The sequence below is a fragment of the Pinus tabuliformis genome, chromosome 2_2 (genome assembly GCF_031772625.1).
Source record: "Pinus tabuliformis cultivar Carrire ecotype Pingquan chromosome 2_2, CPIR1, whole genome shotgun sequence".
Taxonomy (NCBI): Eukaryota; Viridiplantae; Streptophyta; class Pinopsida; order Pinales; family Pinaceae; genus Pinus; species Pinus tabuliformis.
In genome coordinates, this window is record NC_142300.1 from 438770538 (window position 1) to 438792495 (window position 21958).

The window sequence follows — 21958 nt, forward strand, 5'->3', positions numbered from 1 at the left end:
AGGTCAACAAACCTTGTGAAACTTTTTCAATGCTTTTTCATCAATCTCGAATGTTAGGAGAGATAGGTCTGGTCCTTTTTGTCAAAGTATTCCATACATTGTATCTTTTATGTTCCTACATTATAACTTTTATATTCATGCATCACATTTTTTATAAAAGACCGTTTCATTTTGCCACATTTTACATTTTATGGACATCATCGTAATCCAGAGTACTTTTGACCTACTTTATAGTTATTAGTTAAACATAAATTTAATAAATTTAATCCTCTTATGAGAGGTAAAAAAAAATTAAACATACATCTAATTATCTTATGAGGGCAAAAAAAACATAATTGTTGGAATACGGCCTTATTTAATATTCCCGAGTCATCTTGTCCTTTGTTGATTCATACCTCCGCGCAGCTGTAAAAATCCCCTGCCCTAAGCAGCGGCAAGAAACCTACGAGATTCTTACTGCTGCTGCTGCTTTTTCGTAGGGTTCGGAGCCGGGATTGCTTCAGCCGGTTTCTTTGGCTTGGGCACCGATTTCTTCTTCGGCTCGGTCTGCTGTTCAGTACAGTAAATAACGAGGCTTTCTCGGTTTTTCTTGAGAAATCGCTCGGCATTTCGTGTCTGGTTTTGCCTGAATCCCCTGTGAAGACGAGTGTGAGGGAGTGTGCGATCTTCCGGTTATTGATTTCTCTTCGGCGAGAGATGATTTGGTGCGCAGGATCGCCGACTCTGCTGCGGAGTTAGGGTGCTTTCAGGTGATATGCCATGGCGTTTCTTGTGATGTGGCGGAGAGGGCCGAGAAGGAATGCGGTGGGTTGTTCGAGCTGGCTGTAGAGAAAAAGGAAGTGATGTCAAGGTAGAGAAAAAGAGGCGAACCGGCTTGAAGACTTTGTCAGAAATATATGGCTTCAAGCCCTGAGGGATGTGGCAACGTCAGGGAAAGAAATCGGTGTCCAAGGGAAAGAAACCCGCATGAAGTCTGAAATCTTAAATTGCATTCACATTATGGCACATCAATTTTATTGTGTTTTCAAAGGTATTTCAAGAAGCCCGCCTTTTAAATACATGAGGGACAGAGTTTGTCTGAAATCTTATCGTATTGCAATGATCTTTGTATTTAGTGATATATTGTGCTTCGAAAAATATATACGTTTATTTCCTGAGCTTTTGGTGCAAAATCTATTCAAGCTTTTAATCCAAAACAACGGTTAGTAAATAATGAGGTAACTCTTTATTTGGGGCAATATTCATTTCTTGAAGCCTTTGGTACAAAATGTGCTACAGACTTTAATCCAATTCAAGGTTTACAGAACAGATTTAATATCTAATGAAAACAATTAGATGTCAATTTTTTCACAACTCTATCCCGCGGGGTTTTAGAAAGTGATCTTTACATATTAAAATATTTTGGAAATTTAATTATCAAAATGATTTCACTCTTGTCAGCTAAATTATCAAAATATTTCGAAATCCACAATCAAATTATGTTCAAATTCATTGTGTAACTGTGAGATTGAGCTAAACTTGGGATTAATATGTTTCTGCAAGTTGTAAAGCTTAAAGTACATATAAGCCTTTCAATTGAGTTTAAACTATATATTTATGTTTTTAGATATTTAGTCAAGGCCAAATTCCAGGCATAGTTTTAAAAGTCACACACAAATGTAAAACAAACTGAACAAACTGAATTGATTAGATAATAGGAAAGTCTCATGGCCAAATTCTAGGCATGGCTTTAAAACTCAAGTTCAGGCAATGTAAGTTTCTAAACACAAATACAGAACATGTTGGCTTAGAGACACCAGTGAGTTCCGAATCTCAATTGAGAGCACAGACCCATTCTCCAATATGTTTTGGTTAACAAAAACCAGAGCAATTTGGTGACTATCTGGACAGACTGTCCTGGTTATGAGTTGCAAATCTATGGTAATTTATGCTTAATTGTAATATTCATAATCGTTCAATCCTCACCAGTTTTGAACTCTGGTATCCATCTGTGCATTGGGAGATTATTCGAGCGCTATGGAGAAAGTTGCAGGCGAGATTAGGCATGCCTTTGAAAGTCAAACACTGATGCAGGTTAGTTCATGCAATGTAAGTATCTAAACACAAACACATAGAACATGTTGGCTTATAGACACCAGTAAGTTCTGAATCTCAATTGAGGAGAGCACAGACCCATTCTCCATTATGTTCTGGTTAACAAAAAACAGAGCAATTTGGTGACTATCTGGACAGACTGTCCTGGTTATGAGTTGCAAATCTATGGTAATTTATGCTTAATTGTAATATTCATAATCGTTCAATCCTCACCGGTTTTGAACTCTGGTATCCAGCTGTGCATTGCGAGATTATTCGAGCCTGTGGCGAAAGTTGCAGGTGAGATCCTAGATCATTTACTAGAGGGGCTTGGTGACTGGACCGATCAAGTTTCATGGCAGGTTTGTAGCGAATAATGCGTCTGTGATATGTATATCGAATCAGAAATGGCCTGCAAAACCTCAATCAGCCCGTCGGAAGCATTCATATCCTTCTGTTCTAACCTTACAATACCAAAACACCTCTGATAGCTTCGGGGTGTACGTGGAACGCTGTTGGGTTTGAGTCTCCCCACGGGCTGGCACTCGCTTGATTACCCTCGGCGACATAATGAAGGTAATCAATAGTGATTAATTTGGATACTAATGAAATTGACAAAAAAGGTAGCTGAATGAGTAATATATTAGCCACTGACATTTTATAATTATACTTGCAGGTCTGGAGCAATGGAGAGTACGAGAGTACTACTGTAGGGAGGCTGACTGTGATAAGTGACAAAGCTTTCACTTCCATGGCCCTAATCTACTCACCACCCACAGAGAGCATTATCTACCCAATACCAGAGCTCTTGAATTCTGATAATAGGCCTCGCTATAGCTCTTTCTCGTTCAAGGATTATGCATCTCGCCTGCGAAAGCAAAGGATTTTATCTAATAATCCAGTGGAACGATACAGGATTTTATAATTGAAGTCTGAGTGCCAAACATATGCTTGAATCAATTTGAATTCAGTGTGATTCGTTGTGTTCGTTTTCGCAGTGCTTCTTTTTAAATCTTGTAAACCACATTCTAATGTTTAGAATGCTTGATATTGATTTTTAAACATTTTTGGTCTCTTTAGAATAATTTCTAAGACTTTAAAATCCCAATCTCCGTTCTTCCATAATCACAAATACAAATATATCCTCTCACATAAGATGAGTAGCGTGGTAAAGATAATATATTTAAATTCAACAAGGGACGCTGCTCAGCCTCAATAGTCAGAACTGTCATCCACATGTAAGTTCAGAAGAAACAGAAAATAATTTAAATTTCTGTTATTATCTTTCCAAGCTAATAATGAGATCAAGCCACTGGGGAAAACATATTCGCTGTTTAATCACACTGAATTGTGTTAACACGTGATCAAAGCCACTGGGGAAAGCATAATGAGCAAGTGTATACTTTATAATTATATTACGCATTGGCCGCACAATACTCAGTAATCCAGTGATACGACAGATGTAATTGCAGAACTTAAAGTACAAGAGTCTTGCCTCGTGACGTAATCCTCTGAACTACTGTTTGCCTGTTATTGTGTTGGAAATGAGCTCAATAGTTCCAAACCTTCCTGAGTCGTTTGCTGCACCTCTGGAGGATAGAGTATTTTAATAAACCAGACATTATTAACTAATTCGTGTAAGGACAAACTTAAATCAGAACATATTAATAAAGCTCTTCGACAGATTAATCAAAGATGAGAACAAAACATGTCGTACCTATCAAAGTACAAACAAGAACACTACAATTTAGATAAAAATTAACTGAGCTCAATGAACATCTATATCTAGCTTCCATACTTTCATAAACACAGTAGACATAAACATGATATGATTAAACAGTATGGCACAGATTTCGCAACAAGGATGGTTGTTTTGGCCAGATGATTTTACATAATATATCATCTTGATGATTATAGTCCAAAAAAGGACCTGATTAACTGCTATTAACCGCTGTAGTGCTGAAATAATTTGATATCTTTTAGTTTGAATCTCCTAGTGCCAATTTGTATCGCTGTTTGTAGTGTTCTTTTTAGACCAATATGAGTGAAATTTCATTTTCATCCTGAATCCAATGTCATCTTTCAAAATTATGGCATTAGTGGTATTTGGCTTCCCCAAGTAACTACATTTTTTTTTTTCCCTGAGAAATGATTGATTATGGCAACTTTGTTTAAGCCATCTTTTTGTAACTTGGGCGTTATGATAAATAAAATTTGCAACTTTCTGTTAGGCTAGGTGAAACACATGCCGACATCATTTTATTAAGTCACCAACAACGTTGACGGACACATGCATGAACATTTTGGCATGGGACTTCACATGAGGGGCGCGTGCTTGAACATTCCATTATCGATAGCATGCCATGCGTCCACCATAAATCTCCAGCCACTCTATTCTCCGCCTCATTCATCCTCAGTTTCCAGCAACGCAGGAGGAATATCATCCCCCTGGCAAACGAAAAGAATAGGTATCCCCCGAGGCATAATAAATGAATGTTGCTACCTTGGGAGAGGAGAAGAAATCAAAGTATCTTGATCTAGAGAGAGCTCTGCCCATGCACAAGATCCAGATATTATCACTTGCTCATTTTTGCGAAATAGCAATCTAGCTTACTTAGAATGTTGTCATAGTCATTATGATACCAAAACTCTTCACAGTCTTTCAGAGATGGAGATAAACCCGCAAGCAAAAAGGCAATAGACAATAACCTTCAAAGGGTAAGTAGGGTTTTATTCTCAATTCCGTAAACTGGTTTTCAGAGTCACTCACCTAATCAAAAGGGTAATATCAAGTTCCTCGATAAAAATGTTGAGTATGCTAGAGTAGGCTGCTGAATCTTTATTTTTATCAGTGTCAGAGGCCTAAGTTCACTCTAAACTTTGAGATAGTGGTATCTTTCGAGCATGGGTTCTTGACCTGCAGCTGTTCAACTTTGCTAGGTTTGACCTGCTAAATGGTTGTTCGATAAACAATAGTTGGGGTTTTTCCAAAGAATACATATGTTTCCATACCTCCTATGTCTTTATTAGAGATGAGCCAATGACTGAAAATGACCGACAAAAGGTCCTGTCCCGGTGTGTCGTTGTGAACAAGACTTCTGACAATTGAGTCAGTTGAATCAACACGATGAATTCGGCTAGTTGCCATGACTAGAGTGAATTGGTGCCACTGACTATCATATAGAGATTAGCGACCATTCAAAGAAAATGTTCTGAATTGGGCAGCACGAGACTTACATTAACTAATTATGTCTAAATAGTGAAAAGTTCAAACATCGGGAAAATACATCTCAGATGTTAATAGAGTCATTTTAGTAAAACATTGGTGGAAAAATCTCTAGGATGCAAATGGAGTTGTGGGTGTCAGACTAGGACTTTGTTTAAGGTCAGGTAAGCTAACGTTGGGCTTCATTTTAGGTTTTAGTCAATAAAATGATGTCTACTTTATTGCAGAATTCTATTCCCTATAGGGTTATTCTTTCACCTGCTTGTCTTAAAGCATTCTGCATGCTACCTCTTCATTCTCCACTTGCAATGTTATTAAGGCATCCTTCTATGCCTAAATGTGTTCTTTTGCGATCTTGATACGATCATACTTGTATTTTGGCAAGTTTACCAACATTCTTTGGTGCCTTATGTGCGGGTTACTGCATTTATTCTAGTTTCTTTGTATGGTTTTTTCCTATATAATAGTTGGGTTAGGGCAAGTGGCATCAAATCCCTCGCCATTATTTCACCCCCTTGCTTTGCTCGACTTGGGTTTTGATTACCTCTATCTCATCTTTTGTTTCCTGTCACAAGGTTTCTTGCTTGTCTAAATATGACAGGGTATCCTAAATATGTGCCAGTGCAAAGGAGAATCCTAAAGATGGCCACAATTGGCTTCAGTAAGGAGAAGTCCCCAAGATACTCAATCCTCTACTCCAGTGATGATAAGTTCCCAAGATGCTTGATCCTCTACTCGATTCAAGAAGAACTCAAGCTCAATTCTACTCTAGTAAGGAGAAGTCCCCAGGGTACTCAATCCTCTACTCAATTCATGAAGAATTTAAATTCATTCTTAAATGAATAAAATAATTACAAAATGTTTTACTTGTTTATTCTCAATCCTATGTGAAAGTTACCATCAATGAAAGAGCTTTGGTTTAAGGTAGAGATGTGATTGATCAACAACAAAAGTATCTAAATGTTACCTTAAAGCATGGTCGAGATGTCAACTGACAAAGATCTTCAAGTGCAAGCAAGGCACCACACAGAGGAAGGGTGAAAGAGATATTGCTACTCTAGCTATCTAAAATAAATCTTGTTAACATGGATGTAGAGCATTGAGGTGTTCTTGTTTTATTTTGGCGTGGAGATAAAGCGCTCAGGGACAACAATGACAAATGTGGCAAGTGTATAACACCTATTACAGGGAGACAAAAGCGGTGGTAGGCAGTGGCAGTGGTACATGCATAAAAGCAGTGGACAATGTTTTTGAACTAATGCAACTTTGCGAGCCATAGTTTTCTCATAAAATGTTTGAGAATTAATTTGAAGTGAAAGTAGCATTAGTTCATTTCAATTTCAAATTATCTTTCATTACTTACACTTATCCTAGCTTTTGCCTTGGTATGCGGTGAAATAAGATGATGATTTCACTAATTGGTTAAAAGGAAAAATATTTCATTAATATAAAATGAACTTTAGTTTAAAGGGAAATAAGGCTTCATTGGTTTATGTGTTGAAGTAATATGCACTGGAAAATGATTACTATAGTCCCTACACCCCTGAAGCGGCAAGGACTAATAACAAAATGACATGGATAAGGTATTAAAGTTAATGTTATATTAAAAACACCAGTAGGTTAGTTTAATAGTTCATTGTGTAGAAATTAATAGAAATTTGCTACAACTGATGTATTCGAACTAAAAACAAGAGATAACAAATTTCCTCTACTATTCTGGAGAATTGAAATCACAATTTAGAAACACATACAATGACATGCAACCATCAAAACCACAAGAACACAATGATTTTATAGGGGAACCCAACTGGGAAAAACCCCTTGTTAAAATTGGCAGCTAGGGCCAAACTCCATGAGGATCACCTTATTCATGGCTGATAATATTTTATCTAGATTCCACTCGTCGAGAGGTGTAGGATTGATCTAAAGATCATCCGATTCCGATAAGTATTTATGGAGATATGAATTTATTTGGATCATGGACTAATTGTCAAAGTTGGCCAACGACTTATGTAGGTTCAGAAGCCCAACAGATACATCTATTCATCACCAACGTTTGCATATAAATATAGGATGTCTCCTCCTCATTTGGACACTTCACTTCTCATCACATCTCTCTCTCTCTCCTATGCAGAAAAGAGTCTCTTCTCTCTCCTACGCAGAAAAGAGTCTCTTCTCTCTCCTGCGCAGAAAAGACTCTTCTCTCACGTGTGGAAGGAAGGATACAGATTTTAGCGCTGCAACTGCAGATCGGAACTTTGATTAGCGTTGACCATCATTCCCTCTCTCTGGACTGCACAGTAGGTGAAACTGACTCTCCTTGGAAGGCCACATTTTTTGGTGAAGGAATCAAGGTGATTCGACCTCCGGTTTGGAAGATATTGACTGCCCTAGTTTAGGGTTGATGTCGTTGATCTAGGGTTTTGCTGCTGCTGATATAAATCAGATTTTTGTACTATTTCTCTCTGCTGAATTATTGAAGATAAAAGAAGATTTGATCAAAGGGTTTCCCCATATTGGGGTTTGTCCCTGGCTAGCCGCCACATCTTGTGTCTCTTGTCTTGGCTTGTTTTCTGTTGATCGTTTAATGCTCTATCTGCACTTTACTTATGTACATGTGATTGCTAATCTGTGGATAATAATAAGAAAGATAAGTAAACTGCTCTAAGCATAGAACATACCTAATCTTAACATGGTATCGGAGCCAAGGTGAAGACAAAGCCTGAGCAAGAGCAAGAGCAATCACCGAAGAGAAGATTGGCAAGGCTATCCTAAAAGAACTATGGGGTCCTCAACACACTTCCCTGCTGAAGACAAACTCCGAGAGAAGTCTGACTACCATGGATGGAAGATGTCTCTCGATCTAACATTAGAAGAACAGGAAGTGTTGGACCATGTGAGAGGCGGAATTGTTGAACCTCCATCAAATGCATCTGCTGCTGCTAGGAACAAATGGACCAAGGGGGAAGTAAAAGCTAAGAAGATCATCCGGGACTCTATCGACAAACATTTGGTGGCCTACATCTCTGACCTGAACACCTCCAAGGAAATCTACGATAGACTGGTGAGTTTATTTAAAGTTAATGATGCAAATCAAGTTTTGTTCCTTAGAAATAAGCTAAAGGAAATTAAGAAGGGCAAAGATGAAAGTATGCAAGCATATTTCTTAAGGATCACCGAGATCAAGAACGATCTCCTATCTATTGGGGAAATAATCCCTGATAGGGAAATGGCACTCGCAACTCTTGGAGGATTACCATATGAATGATATGTGTTTAGGACTACTCTTCTCAACAATAACATAATTCCTGGATTCGAGGAATTAATGGCAAGATGCATTCAAGAAGAAACAAGGATGGAAGAGCAAGAAATGCCCATACCTAAAGGTCCTCCCACTGCCTTTTCTTCTCATGCTAAGAAAAGAAATAATTCCGGGGCTAAATTCAAAGGAAAGGCCAGACCTAAGGGTGGAAAGAAAGGACGATGTTATATTTGCAATAAAGCAGGTCACTACGCAAGGGAGTGCCCTGATAGAAGGGACTCACACTGGGACGATGATCAAAATCCCTCTCATGGCAATCAAAGGAATGGCAGGTCTAATAGCAAAGGCAAGAGAAGTGCCAGAAATCAAGGAAGAGGACAACCATTCAAAAGGGCAAGAAATTCCAGGTATGAATCTAACACCATTAACAATAAGCAAGATGAATATTATCTACCTGTTGCTCTATCTACCTCTGCTCCTACAGACTCTCTGGGAAATTGGCTTATTGATAGTGGTGCCTCAAGGCACTTCACTGGTTACAAAGAAGTTCTCCAGAATCTGATAGAGAAAGAAACCAACCTGGAAATTATCCTTGGAGATAATATGAAATATCCCATGAAAGGTGTAGGAAATGTCTCTCTTAAATTGAATCAAGGTAATACAATCCACCTACAGGATGTATTATATGTACCTGATCTTCAAAAAAACCTGGTGTCCATTTTGGCTATGGAAGACAAAGGCTACAAGGTGACTTTCAACGATGGCAAGGTACATGTATGGAAAAACAATATTAAAGATGCCTTCACTCTTGGGTTTCGAGTTGATTCACTATATCAGGTTGGAGGAAGTCTGCTAGGTGTAATGTCCTGTGACACATCTCTTCAGTCCGAACTATGGCATCAGAGGTTTTCTCATCTTCATTATAAAGCTCTACCCTTTGTAAGACAAATGGTGACAGGGATGCCCGAATTCCGAGTAGAGCAAGAAGGTGTATGTCTGGGATGTGCCGAAGGAAAGCTCAAAAGGGGACCATTCCCCTCTAGCCAAAGCAAGGCTTCCGATATATCACAGTTGGTTCACTCAGACATATCTGGTATGATGCCTGTGAACTCCTGGGGAGGATATTCATATTACCTCACTTTTACAGATGACTATTCTTGCAAGACTTGGATATCCTTCTTGAAAAAGAAGGATGAAGTGTTTTCATGGTTTCGACACTTCAAAGCCTTGATCGAGAATCAAACCGAGAAGAAGATCAAGATCTTAAGGACTGATAATGGGATTGAATATGAATCTAATGAGTTTCATGATTTTTGTAAAGAGGCTGGCATTAAGAGGGAGACTACTACACCATATACTCCTGAGCAGAATGGTGTGGCGGAAAGGAAGAACCGTACGATCATGGAAGCTGTTCGTGCTATGCTTCATGATCAAAGACTTCCGAAGTTTCTATGGGCCGAAGTTGCAAACACTGTCGTATATGTACAAAACCGATGCCTTCATCAAGCTTTGGGTTCCAAGACTCCTGAAAAAATGTTCATCGGTAAGAAACCTGACGTCTCTCATTTTAGAATTTTTGGAAGCCCTGTATATTTTCATGTGCCGAAAGAGAAAAGGAATAAATTGGGTGCATCTGGAAAGAAAGGAATCTTCGTGGGTTATAGTGAAAATACTAAGGGCTATAGAATCTATGTAGCCGGTCAAAGGGAAGTCGTGATTAGTCATGATGTCACCTTTGACGAAGATATGGCCCTTAGCAAGGTGGACAATCTTCCTACTTTGAGGAGCTCTCAAGAAGCTGACACCAGGGAACCGAAAGAAAAGGAAGATGAGACAATGCCTGATGTGGAAGAACCCATGGATCCTATTGATCCTCCTCCGCCTGAGCCTTCCTCTTCTAGGAAGAGGCCTTCATGGCTTAGGGGGACACTTGATGATGCTGAAGGACACACCGCACCCCGAGGAACCTTCCGTGAAAGTAAGAAGCCGAACAGATATCAAGGATACCTGACCATCATGAGCACGATCATCCAAAATGAGCCTTCATCATTCAAATATGCCATCAAGCATCAAGTATGGAAGGATGCTATGACCGAAGAATATGAGTCTATAATGAAGAACGATGTCTGGGATGTGGTCCCCAGACCCCAAGACAAAACAATTGTCACTTCTAAATGGCTTTACAAGATAAAGCATGTAGCTGATGGAAGTACAGAAAAATATAAGGCTCGTTTTGTCGCTCGTGGCTTCTCCCAGAAGGAAGGTATAGACTATGACGAGATATTTGCACCTGTTGCCCGATATACCACCATTCACTCCATCATAGCCTTTGTTGCTACACAAGGATGGAACCTACATCAGATGGATGTTAAGACCACATTCTTGCATGGTTCGATTAAAGAAGAGGTCTACATGGAGCAACCCAAAGGATTTGAGATTTATGATCGAAAATCTCATGTGTGCAGGTTAAAGAAGGCCCTCTATGGGCTGAAGCAAGCACCCCGAGCATGGTATGAAAGGATCGATAGCTACTTGATGAAGCTGGGATTCATTATGAGTGAAGCCGACCCTAACCTCTACTTTAAGGTTGTAGATGATCCGGATCTTGGGGAGAGACCCCCATGCTCTGAAAACTTGAATTGCCAGAAGAAAAAGAGGAGAATGCCCAATAAACAAAACCACAAAGAAACTTTTTATTAAAACCGATAATAACTATAAAGGCTAGATTGTGGCGGACAATCTGTCCTTTTACAAAATGTGACTTGTTACTTATATTATTTTTCAGTTATAATACCATGGGTCAATTCCATGGGTGAATGAATACCATGGGTGGATGTCACAATACCACGGGCCAATTCCATGGGTGAATGAATACCATGGGTGGATGTCACAATACCATGGGTGAATGAATACCATGGGTGGATGTCACTTACAATACCATGGGTGGATGCCATTTACAATACCATGGGTAAATTCCATGGGTCGATGAATAATATGGGTGGATGAGTACCATGGGTTGATGCCATTTTCCATTCAGATCATTAATGATCTGCTAGAAAAAAGAGGAGAATGCCCAATAAACAAAACCACAAAGAAACTTTTTATTAAAATCGATAATAACTGTAAAGGTTACATTGTGGCAGACAATCTGTCCTTTTACAAAATGTGACTTGTTACTTATATTATTTTTCAGTTACAATACCACGGGTCAATTCCATGGGTGAATGAATACCATGGGTGGATGTCACAATACCACGGGCCAATTCCATAGGTGAATGAATACCATGGGTGGATGTCACAATACCACGTGTCAATTCCATGGGTGAATGAATACCATGGGTGAATGAATACCATGGGTGGATGTCACTTACAATACCATGGTTGGATGCCATTTACAATGCCATGTGTAAATTCCATGGGTCGATGAATAATATTGGTGGATGAGTACCATAGGTTGATGCCATTTTCCATTCAGATTAGTAGATGACAAACCTCTCATACTGGTGCTGTATGTTGACGACCTCTTTTTAACAGGTGCAGACCTTCTCATTCACAAATGTAAGGGAGAGTTGGCCTCTGAATTTGAAATGAAGGACCTAGGATTGATGCACTATTTCCTAGGACTTGAAGTCTGGCAGAAGCCAGGAAAAATTTTCCTATCTCAAGGAAAATATGTGGTGAAGATATTGGAAAGATTCGGTATGGTGGACTGCAAGCCCGTAACTACCCCAATGGAGTTTGACTTCAAGAAGTTAAACGGTAGTGCTGCTGGACCTGTCTTATGAAATGCCATCGAGTATCGGCAACTCGTCGGAGCATTGATGTTCTTAGTGAATTCCCGTCCAGATATATGCTTTGCAATCAACACGTTAAGTCAACATATGGCTGAACCTCACCACATACATTGGATTGGTGCCAAGAATTTGTTGAGATACCTTCGTGGCACAATCACTCATGGGTTAAGCTACACTGCCGGAGATGTGAGACTACTTGGATATATTGATGTTGATTGGCAAGCAGTGTGGTGGACCGTAAGAGCACTTCTGGGTGCTGTTTCTCCTTGGGATCTACTTCGATATCCTGGATGAGCGGGAAGCAGAAGTCGGTGGCTTTGAGCACCGCCGAGGCGGAGTACATTGCTGCTAGCATGGCCACCTGTGACGCAGTGTGGTTACGAAAGCCCTTCAGTGCGCTGTTTGGATTTACATTGGATACCACCGTGATCCTGTGTGACAACTAGAGCGGGATTCGTTTATCAGAGAATCCTGTATTTTATGATCGCTCCAAGCATATCGATATCGAGTACCACTATATTTGAGGTATGGTGCAGCGGGGAGCTAGAAGGCTCCAACATATCAGTACATATGAACAGGTCGTCGACATTTTGACAAAGCCCCTAGGAAAGGTCAAATTCCTGACTTTCCGAGAACGACTTGGTGTCGTCCAGAGACCCTCTAACGAGGGTCGAGTATGATGTACTGAGCTCTGGGAGCTCCAAGGGGGCGCGGGGTACTTCTTGGAGCAACATATGATCACAAGGTGACTCACCATCCCCTGTTGGTGCGCTTTGTATAGAATAAAAGGTTCAACCTTCCCCTGTGACACCTTGTGGCAAATATGGAACATGATGATTAGTTCTCCTGTGGGCCAGGATGATTAGTTCTCCGGTGAGCCAGGATGATTCGTTCTCTGTGGCATCTATGGAACAAGATGATTAGTTCTCCTGTGGGCCTGGATGATGTGTTCTCCATGGCGGTTGTGGAACAAGATGATTCGTTCTCCTGTAGGCCAGGATGATTAGTTTTCTGTGGCATCCACTAGACATGATGATTCGCTCTCCTATGGACAGGATGATTAGTTCTCATGTCGAGGCATCCTACCCATGCAGTCTGGGACTCATGGGAAGTACCTCTCATCTGATCAATGAGTAGGGAAATGAGGATAGGGACCATAGTAGTATCGACAGATGCATCGCTGTATCTACCATACTCCCTATGCTAGGATGACTTTCATTGATCTGGGATCAATGATACTGGTCTGGGACCAGTGAGAGTGGTACCTACTATGACATTGACTTTGGGTCAGTAGAGGACTGGTCTGGGACCAGTGGTACATGCTCTGAAATTAACTTCGGGTCAGTGGAAGATGGTATGATACATTCTCGATCACTTCTTCTTCTTCTTCTTCATAATTCGAGTAGAGTAGAACAGAGCAGAGCAGAGCAGAGTAGAGCATAGCAAAGAAGAGCAGAGTAGAGTAGAGCAGGGGTCAAGCTGTACAGGGCAATGCATTTGATGGATGAATTGTAGCGATGGTCAGACGAATTGCAGATGGAGTTCTCCATAGTTGAGAGGGAGTGTTAAAATTGGCAACTAGGGCCAAACTCCATGAGGATCACCTTATTCATGGCTGATAATATTTTATCTAGATTCCTCTCGTTGAGAGGTGTAGGATTGATCTAAAGATCATCCGATTCCGATAAGTATTTATGGAGATATGAATTTATTTTGATTATGGACTAATTGTCAAAGTCGGCCAACAACTTATGTAGGCTCAGAAGCCCAATAGACACATCTATTCATCACCAACGTTTGCATATAAATACAAGATGTCTCCTCCTCATTTTGACACTTCACTTCTCATCACATCTCTCTCTCTCTCCTGCGCAAAAAAGAGTCTCTTCTCTCTCCTGCACAGAAAAGACTCTTCTCTCACACGTGTGGAAGGAAGGACACAGATTTTAGGGCTGCAACTACAGATCGGAACTTTGACTAGCGTTGACCATCATTTCCTCTCTCTGGACTGCACAGTAGGTGAAACTGACTCTCCTTGGCCACATTTGGTGAAGGAATCAAGGTGATCCGACCTCCAGTTTGGAAGATATTGACCGCCTTAGTTTAGCGTTGATGCCGCTGATCTAGGGTTTTGCTGCTGCTGATATAAATCAGATTTTTGTACTATTTCTCTCTACTGAATTATTGAAGATAAAAGAAGATTTGATCAAAGCATTTCCCCATATTGGGGTTTGTCCCTGGCTAGCCGCCACATCTTGTGTCTCTTGTCTTGGCTTGTTTTCTGTTGATCGTTTAATGCTCTCTCTGCACTTTACTTATGTGCATGTGATTGCTAATCTGTGGATAATAATAAGAAAGATAAGTAAACTGCTCTAAGCATAGAACATACCTAATCTTAACACCCCTCCACTGCTTTGCATTAATTGAAATGAAAGGAAAAATAATTACAATGTCTTGCTTCAACTTTGAAGAACACCCCACACTACAATCCTGTTCTCATGCTTCTTGACCTACTCTAGCCAACACTTTTAGCCAATTCAATCCTCAACCAACCTCCTATTTCCTTGTGCAATCTTGGAGGAATTAGTCCCTAAAAAATAGGAGAAATTCCCTATTTCCTTGGTCAATAACTTGAGGAATTGATCACTTGCTTTGTGCAAAAGCACTACACACTCAACAATATACAAACATGCCTTTTCCTCCACCTCAACTAGGCAATTCGAACACCATGCATGAATATGTCTATTTTTAGTTGATTGACTAGTTAACTAAGAGATCATTGAGTTAACAACAATTCTACTACTCAACTAACTGACTCAATTAATTACTTGAGCTCAGTTAACTAAGTTCAATTTAAAATATCTGAACTAGATTGCTAAATTTTAGCAATCACTACATGCACAACTCTACTTCTAGAATATAACTCGAATTTATTGAGTAAACTAGTAGACAAGGCCATGCCACATAAGTTAACTATAATCCAGGTCATCCTGTTGATGTGGAAAATTGAATGACCCAATTTGACTGAGGCACAAGTCAAAATTGAGTTTTTTCTTGCTACATTTATAACACTCCCTCTTAGCAAGAAAAGGGGTTTTGCATAACCCCAATCTAGATCCTATGGAATGTACTGTAGCACTACTCTCAGCGTTGCTATTGCTACTACAACCACTGCAATTGAGAATCATCCAAAATAATGAATCATCTGTCTCTGAGCTAGAACTGTCTCTGAGAAAGCCCTTCAAGAATTGATGTCCTACAAGGTTTTCTAAAGAACAAATCAAGGTATGTCTCAAACTACAAGATTTGTTGCAAGACTTTCTTCATACAAAAAGTATGATCATTCTTCTTTTGAAATTTGTTTTACACCACTAACATCTTTATGTCTAGGATTTTGAATCATAAATAGTCTTGTTAGGGTGATTAATTATTAGATTGAATCTACCTTTGTTATGCTATCTCTTGTCATTTGTTTATTTTCTATGAAACCCTAACCTTTAGGGTTCACTATAAGACCCTAGCTTCTTGATGCCAAGGGTATCTCAATTCTAATAATGAACCACTAGTTTACTTAGGAGTTACTGATAAAGTCTAGAACATATAATGCAATCCTACTCCTTTGAAGTTTAGGGTTTTGATAATGTCATGGTAAAACCTTATTCCTTTAGGGTTTGTTGTTGATGTTATATAATGAAACCCTAGATTTGTATGGTTTGGTGAATTAGGGTTTATAAACAAAACCCTTGTAATAGTTATAGCAAGATCCTAGGAATGAAACTCTAAGTGTATATTCTTTTGTATGGTCAAAACCCTAGCCTGCTCTAATTTTGGAGTTTGATGTTTGCATCTAGGGTTTACATCATAGAAAGAATTTGATGTAAGGAAATAACAATGAATCCCTAGAGATGAAATGCTGGTATGCTAACTTATTTGTTTTAGTTTTTGAAATCTAGGGTTTGTAACAAAACCCTAGTAGAGATTGACATTCTAGGGCATGATAATGAAACCCTAGAAATATGTTGTTTTCGACTATTCATATGATTTAGTTTCAATGATGAAATCTAGGGTTTGCAACAAACCCTAGCATAGTTTGACATGTAATTCTAAGAGCATATTATGATTAGATTAATATTTTGATTATGTCTCAAAGATGGAGTATAAGGTTTATGACAAAACCCTAGCAATATCTTAAGGTATAGTATATAAAATATGACCCTTGCTAAATATAAACCTAACTAGGTTTAGGTATTTGATGTCTAAAAGCTTGAATGTTTTGACGCTTCCATTGTAATAACATGATTTTGATATGGTTAACTTCATGCTTGTGTATATTTATATTTGGTTGTGCTTGCTATTAAAGTTTTGTAGGTACATAATCTTTAAGATGTTGAAGATATTCATAATCGAAGATGATAATAATAATGAACATGATGAAGGAAGTTATAAGAATGATGATGATCAAGATGACCTTGATGCCACGAGAAAGAAATGAAGCCTGAAAAAGTTGAAGTCTCTCCAATGTTATAAAAGAAGCAAGCTGACGAATTGAGAAGAAGATTGGATAAAAGAAAGGGTATATCTTCCTAGTTAAGAGGGAGGGCATATTATAATAGCCATACGTAAATACCTTGAAGAAAGAATGTAACTGAAGAATGAATGAAAGAACTACAAAATACTTTAAAAGTATTGAGTCTGTATTTGGTGCTACTGAAGAAGTGAAAGAAGAAGAAAGCTTTCGATAAGTTGTATTTGGATAACTTGATGAGGATATAAGTAGCATCAGAATGAACCCAAAGGTTTGTGTTGACTTATATATATATATATATATATATATATATTTGAAGGTTTATGACTTATTGGGGTTGTTATTGTGCAAGATCTCTCCATAAAAGGTTGAACATTTGAAGCATGCTTGGTGGATATATTTGGTTTAGTTAATAATGAGAGATGAAACATCTTGTGGCGACAAGATTCTTGGGAGGACATCTGTCTGACCTATGTGTTGGAAAATCAGAAAGGCAATAAAGATTTTCTTGACCTTGATAATTACTTGTGATGTTTCTTATTATTACGATTCTTTATATCTTTCTTCTTTAGTTCATTAAGCAATTACCAAAAGCAGCAACACATAAAACAATAGACACAAGATGTAGGCACATGCCAGGGAAAACCCCCCCTTGAGGGGAAAACCCAGTCAAGATAATTTTTCTTTTCAATAGTATTCTCTTAGACTCTTCACCCTAGACCTTGACCAGATCTTCCCTCCACCCCAAGTCAACGTCCCATAATTTCGACCTCTTACCAACAACTTCGACTAGGGAAGCAACTCACGACAACTGACAACTTTTAGCAACAATCCAACTTGGAAGACTTCGATCTCCCAATACAGGGCATGAAACAAAGAGATATCACCACCAAAATTTAGATTTTCTTTGTCTCCTTAGACTCACCCAAACTCACATTCACTTTTGCTTCCTGACAACAAACTTTGAATCCAACTTTTCCCAACTACAAGAGAGCTTCGCAATCCTGCCCAACAACAAGAGAGTTTGAACTTGATGAGAGAATGATGCTTCAAATAAATTCGATGTGCTTCCTTTTACATGATTCTTGAGGGGTCGAATAGGTCCTTAGGCTGACTTGATATTCTTTTAGGCTGACATGGTGTGGAGGTTCCATAATTCATATTTGACTCAATACTAAACCTTTTTACATGATTCAAAAGCCCAAGAAAGGTATCTTTAAATGTACAATAATTCTATAGACTCAGAATATATCCTAGAAGTCTTCAATGGGGACTTTGACCTAAAACATGGTGACCCAAGCATGAAACCCATGCTTTAATAAGTCACAATAATAATAATAAAAATTCTTTTCTTTATTCTTTTGACAAGTACATTACATAATGACTCAAGTACATTATTGAAGACCGAACATAGTTACTTTTTACAACACTCTCTCTTAACTGGGGAGGTATTCATAACGCACATATACAATGGAAGATCTCAAACTATATGAACCATGAAGAACTTTAGGCACCACAATGCCATGGACTAGATTCTTGACCTGGGCAATCTATCCAAACAATCACTCAATAGTTTAGGCATCAGAATGCCAAGGACTAGATTCCTGACCAAGGAAATCTATCCAGGGGGGACTAAGATGGAATCAAGCTTTCAACCCCTCTAGGTACCATCAGGCTTACTTGCTAACCATTAACCCAAAATCCAGGTGCATGTCAGAGCTCAATGACCAATGCCACCTTTCCAACTTCGGGACCCAGACATCAACACAAAGTGTCAGCCATATGTCTGCCAAGGCAATGCTTCACTTGCAGAGCCTCAACACCCCTTGATCTAGTAGATCAAGAATGTCTAATCTCTCCCAATCAAACTAATTAGTAACCAACATGCTATCAAATCTTTCGAGAGATTCACCTGTACAAACACAACCCCAATCAATAATATAATTTCACATGTACACAATCAAATACAAACCTTTTGGGTCTTTCAGGAAACAAATGTTGCTTCTCAAATTTTCATAGTAGGACTATCAAGCGAATATTTGACAAAAGATTCCTCAATCATACAATTTTCTTCCTATTTCATATGCAACAACATATTCTTCAATTAGATCTTGCTTTCCTTCTTTCAACAACACTTCAAAATGCATTCTCCATTTTCCTTTTCCTGTTCATGGCCTTCACTCAGAATTACCACTGTTAGTCCTAGTCTGGTGCATGACACATGAAGCAGAGAACCATATCTGTCTATCCCCCTCAACCAAGAAGCACCTCTTAATCTAGACTCCCTCTTGATCTTAGGGAGATCTCTTCTATTCATGCTTCCTCCAGGAGATCAACTTCTTCTTTTCAACATCGAAGAATATTCGTGGCTTTCAATCATTTCATTAGATTTATCATCATCCTCATCATGTTTATCACATCAATAATCATCTTCAATAGGTTGAATATTGTGTACCTGCACAACTTCAATAGAAAGTAGAACCAAATCTACAAAATCATGATGTTAGACATATCATAATCATGGAAGCATTTCAAATTCATTCATAACAGATACCAAACTTAAACAAGAGACATATACTCTTTAACATCTTCGCTAGGGACTTTGTCGCACACCCTAGACCACTTCATAACAACATTCATTCCATCTAGTTTCAATGTGTTTTCCAAAGGTATGACATACCTTAATACAACATATAGCAAACCTTAGAAACAATTTATACAGATATGGATTTACAAAGTATTTAACAACCTTTCAAAATACACATATTAGACTTCTTACTAGGGATCATACAAATCCTAGATTTCATACAAAAGAATCAATCATAGTCAATCACAACTTAGTCATTAACTTGACTAGTTTCCACTAGGGTTAGTTCCAACTCCTAGATTTTCAATCAATCATCAATCTCAACAAAAAATTCAAATTTCACAAATATTGATTTATCATATAGTCATCATATATCAGAGATTTCTACTTCGACTAAGGTTTAACTCCAAAACCCTAGAAATTCACAATCTCAACAATCATCAAATACATAGATCTCATATTGTTACATTACACATACTAGACAATTTTAACTTCACTAGGGTTTAGCTATAACACCCTAGATTTCCAAACATCAACATCCTAGAATCTTAGACAAGGAATTCCATTAAATCCTAACACTCATGACCATCAATGACTAGGTCAACACATATCTAGGAAATCATAACCATACATAAGCATATCATATGTCCAATAACATAAATACATTTGACCTAGACCAACCTAGGACTTCAACCAAAAGGACATATCCATATATATGCCTAGATTTTATCATCATGCCAATATATATCATGTCATGTGTTAGTCAAACCCAACTTCTCAACAATATCAAATGAGAGTTATAAACACAATCATTTCAATTGTACTAGGGTTTGATCCAACAAACACACTCATACCAAGAAAACCATTTCTAAGAAAATGTAAGGGTCTTGTTCACACATTCCACCAGACCCTAATGAGATAGGGTTCCAATGTAGAACACAACAAACCCTACTTTACCAAAACCTCAAAGGTTCCAGAATTTTAGACCTTATCATTCCATCCTAACAAGTTAGGATTTCTCGATCATACCAAAATCCCAAACATGAAATCATCAATAAAAACTTCAACTAGCATTTCACAATATCCCTAATCAATTTAAGGATTTTAGACACTCACAATACCCTTTGGTTAGGGTTTTCCAAAAAATGTCTAGGGTTCTACAAAATCAGATAAGAGTGGGGTGGGTAGATTTATCAAAAGATGAATCACCCAAACAAGAATTACTAAGATTCAATACTAGTCATAACACGGTAGTAATAGATCATCAAATGAATAATCCTTTCACTCAATGTATTCAAAGCATACCTTTGTTTTTTGACTAACCTTGTCTTGAGAGATCCTCCTTTTTTCAAATGTTTTCTTGATCAAGATACCAGAGGGAGAAAGGTGATTAATATTTAATATAATCAAAACTAAATGAGTACATGAAACCAAAACTGAAAAGACATGAAATACTTATCTTTGGAAGTTGTTGGGAGCTCCCTCCAAAGCTTGAGGGAAACCTACAAACTTAAAAATGTCTTTTTCCAAAATATGTTAAAAACCTATAAATTCTAAAACATATAAAACAAGTTATGTATAACAAATGACTTAATAGTGTAAGTCCCTAATGTTAGATTCCTCGGGATTGAATTTCTTTGAGTCTTCTTCTTCAACAAAGTTGGCTTGATCCCGACCTCTCTTCTTGTTCCTTGGATTCTCAGGACAATCATTTTTGTAGTGACCCTTCTTATGACATTGATAACATTCTATCTTAGACATGTCAACTTTCCTCCTTGGTCCCTTCGATCTCTTTTCTTTATGATGAGCAACATAAGCATTTGATACTCCTTCAGGATTGGCAACCATTGAGATCCTTAATTCTTCTTGACTACATACAGTCCATAATTCTTCAAAGGTGGGGGCTACCTTCCAACTGTTGAGAGCTGAAGCAAAAACACTCCAAGAGAGTGGCAATCCTAATATAGCAGTGATCACCAATTCTTTGTGTGGAACAATATCATCAATGGCCAAGAGATCATCCTTGAGTCTAGCTATCTTCACAAAGAAGGTTGCCACAATATCTTCTTTAGTCATCTTCGTATTCCTTAGCTCATTCTTCAAACTTGCTATTCGACTAATGTTCTTAATTGTGAACAAATTCGGCGCGGCTTCATACATCTCTTGAGTATGATCGATGTTAGATATGAATGGGACAATATTGTCTTTTATCCTTTCTACCATTAGAGTCATAGCCACTAATTCTAAATCCATGAATTTCGCTTTGTCGGCACCACTGACATCTTCTGTAGGTTTCTTTACATTTCCTTTCACCAAGTCCAACACCTTGTTCTTCTCGAGGATTAGGTCAATCCTCTTCTTCCAGGATCTGAATTGGATGCTCCTTCAAGTTTGTTCTCACCCTTGATTAAGTTAGACATCTTCCTTGAATATAATAGACTCCTTCCCTTAGATAGTTCCTATGAATGGATCTGATTTGTTATTCTATCTT

General features: G+C 38.3%; 1 pseudogene across 1 annotated transcript; it reads left to right on the forward strand.

The window, feature by feature from the left end:
• Positions 1 to 363: 363 nt before the first annotated feature.
• On the forward strand, positions 364 to 3217 carry LOC149193148 (fe(II)/2-oxoglutarate-dependent dioxygenase 1-like; annotated as a pseudogene). The gene is made up of 4 exons (XR_016254414.1): positions 364 to 1030; positions 1969 to 2073; positions 2331 to 2649; positions 2750 to 3217. The product of XR_016254414.1 is annotated as a fe(II)/2-oxoglutarate-dependent dioxygenase 1-like (transcript).
• The last annotated feature ends 18741 nt before the right edge of the window (positions 3218 to 21958 follow it).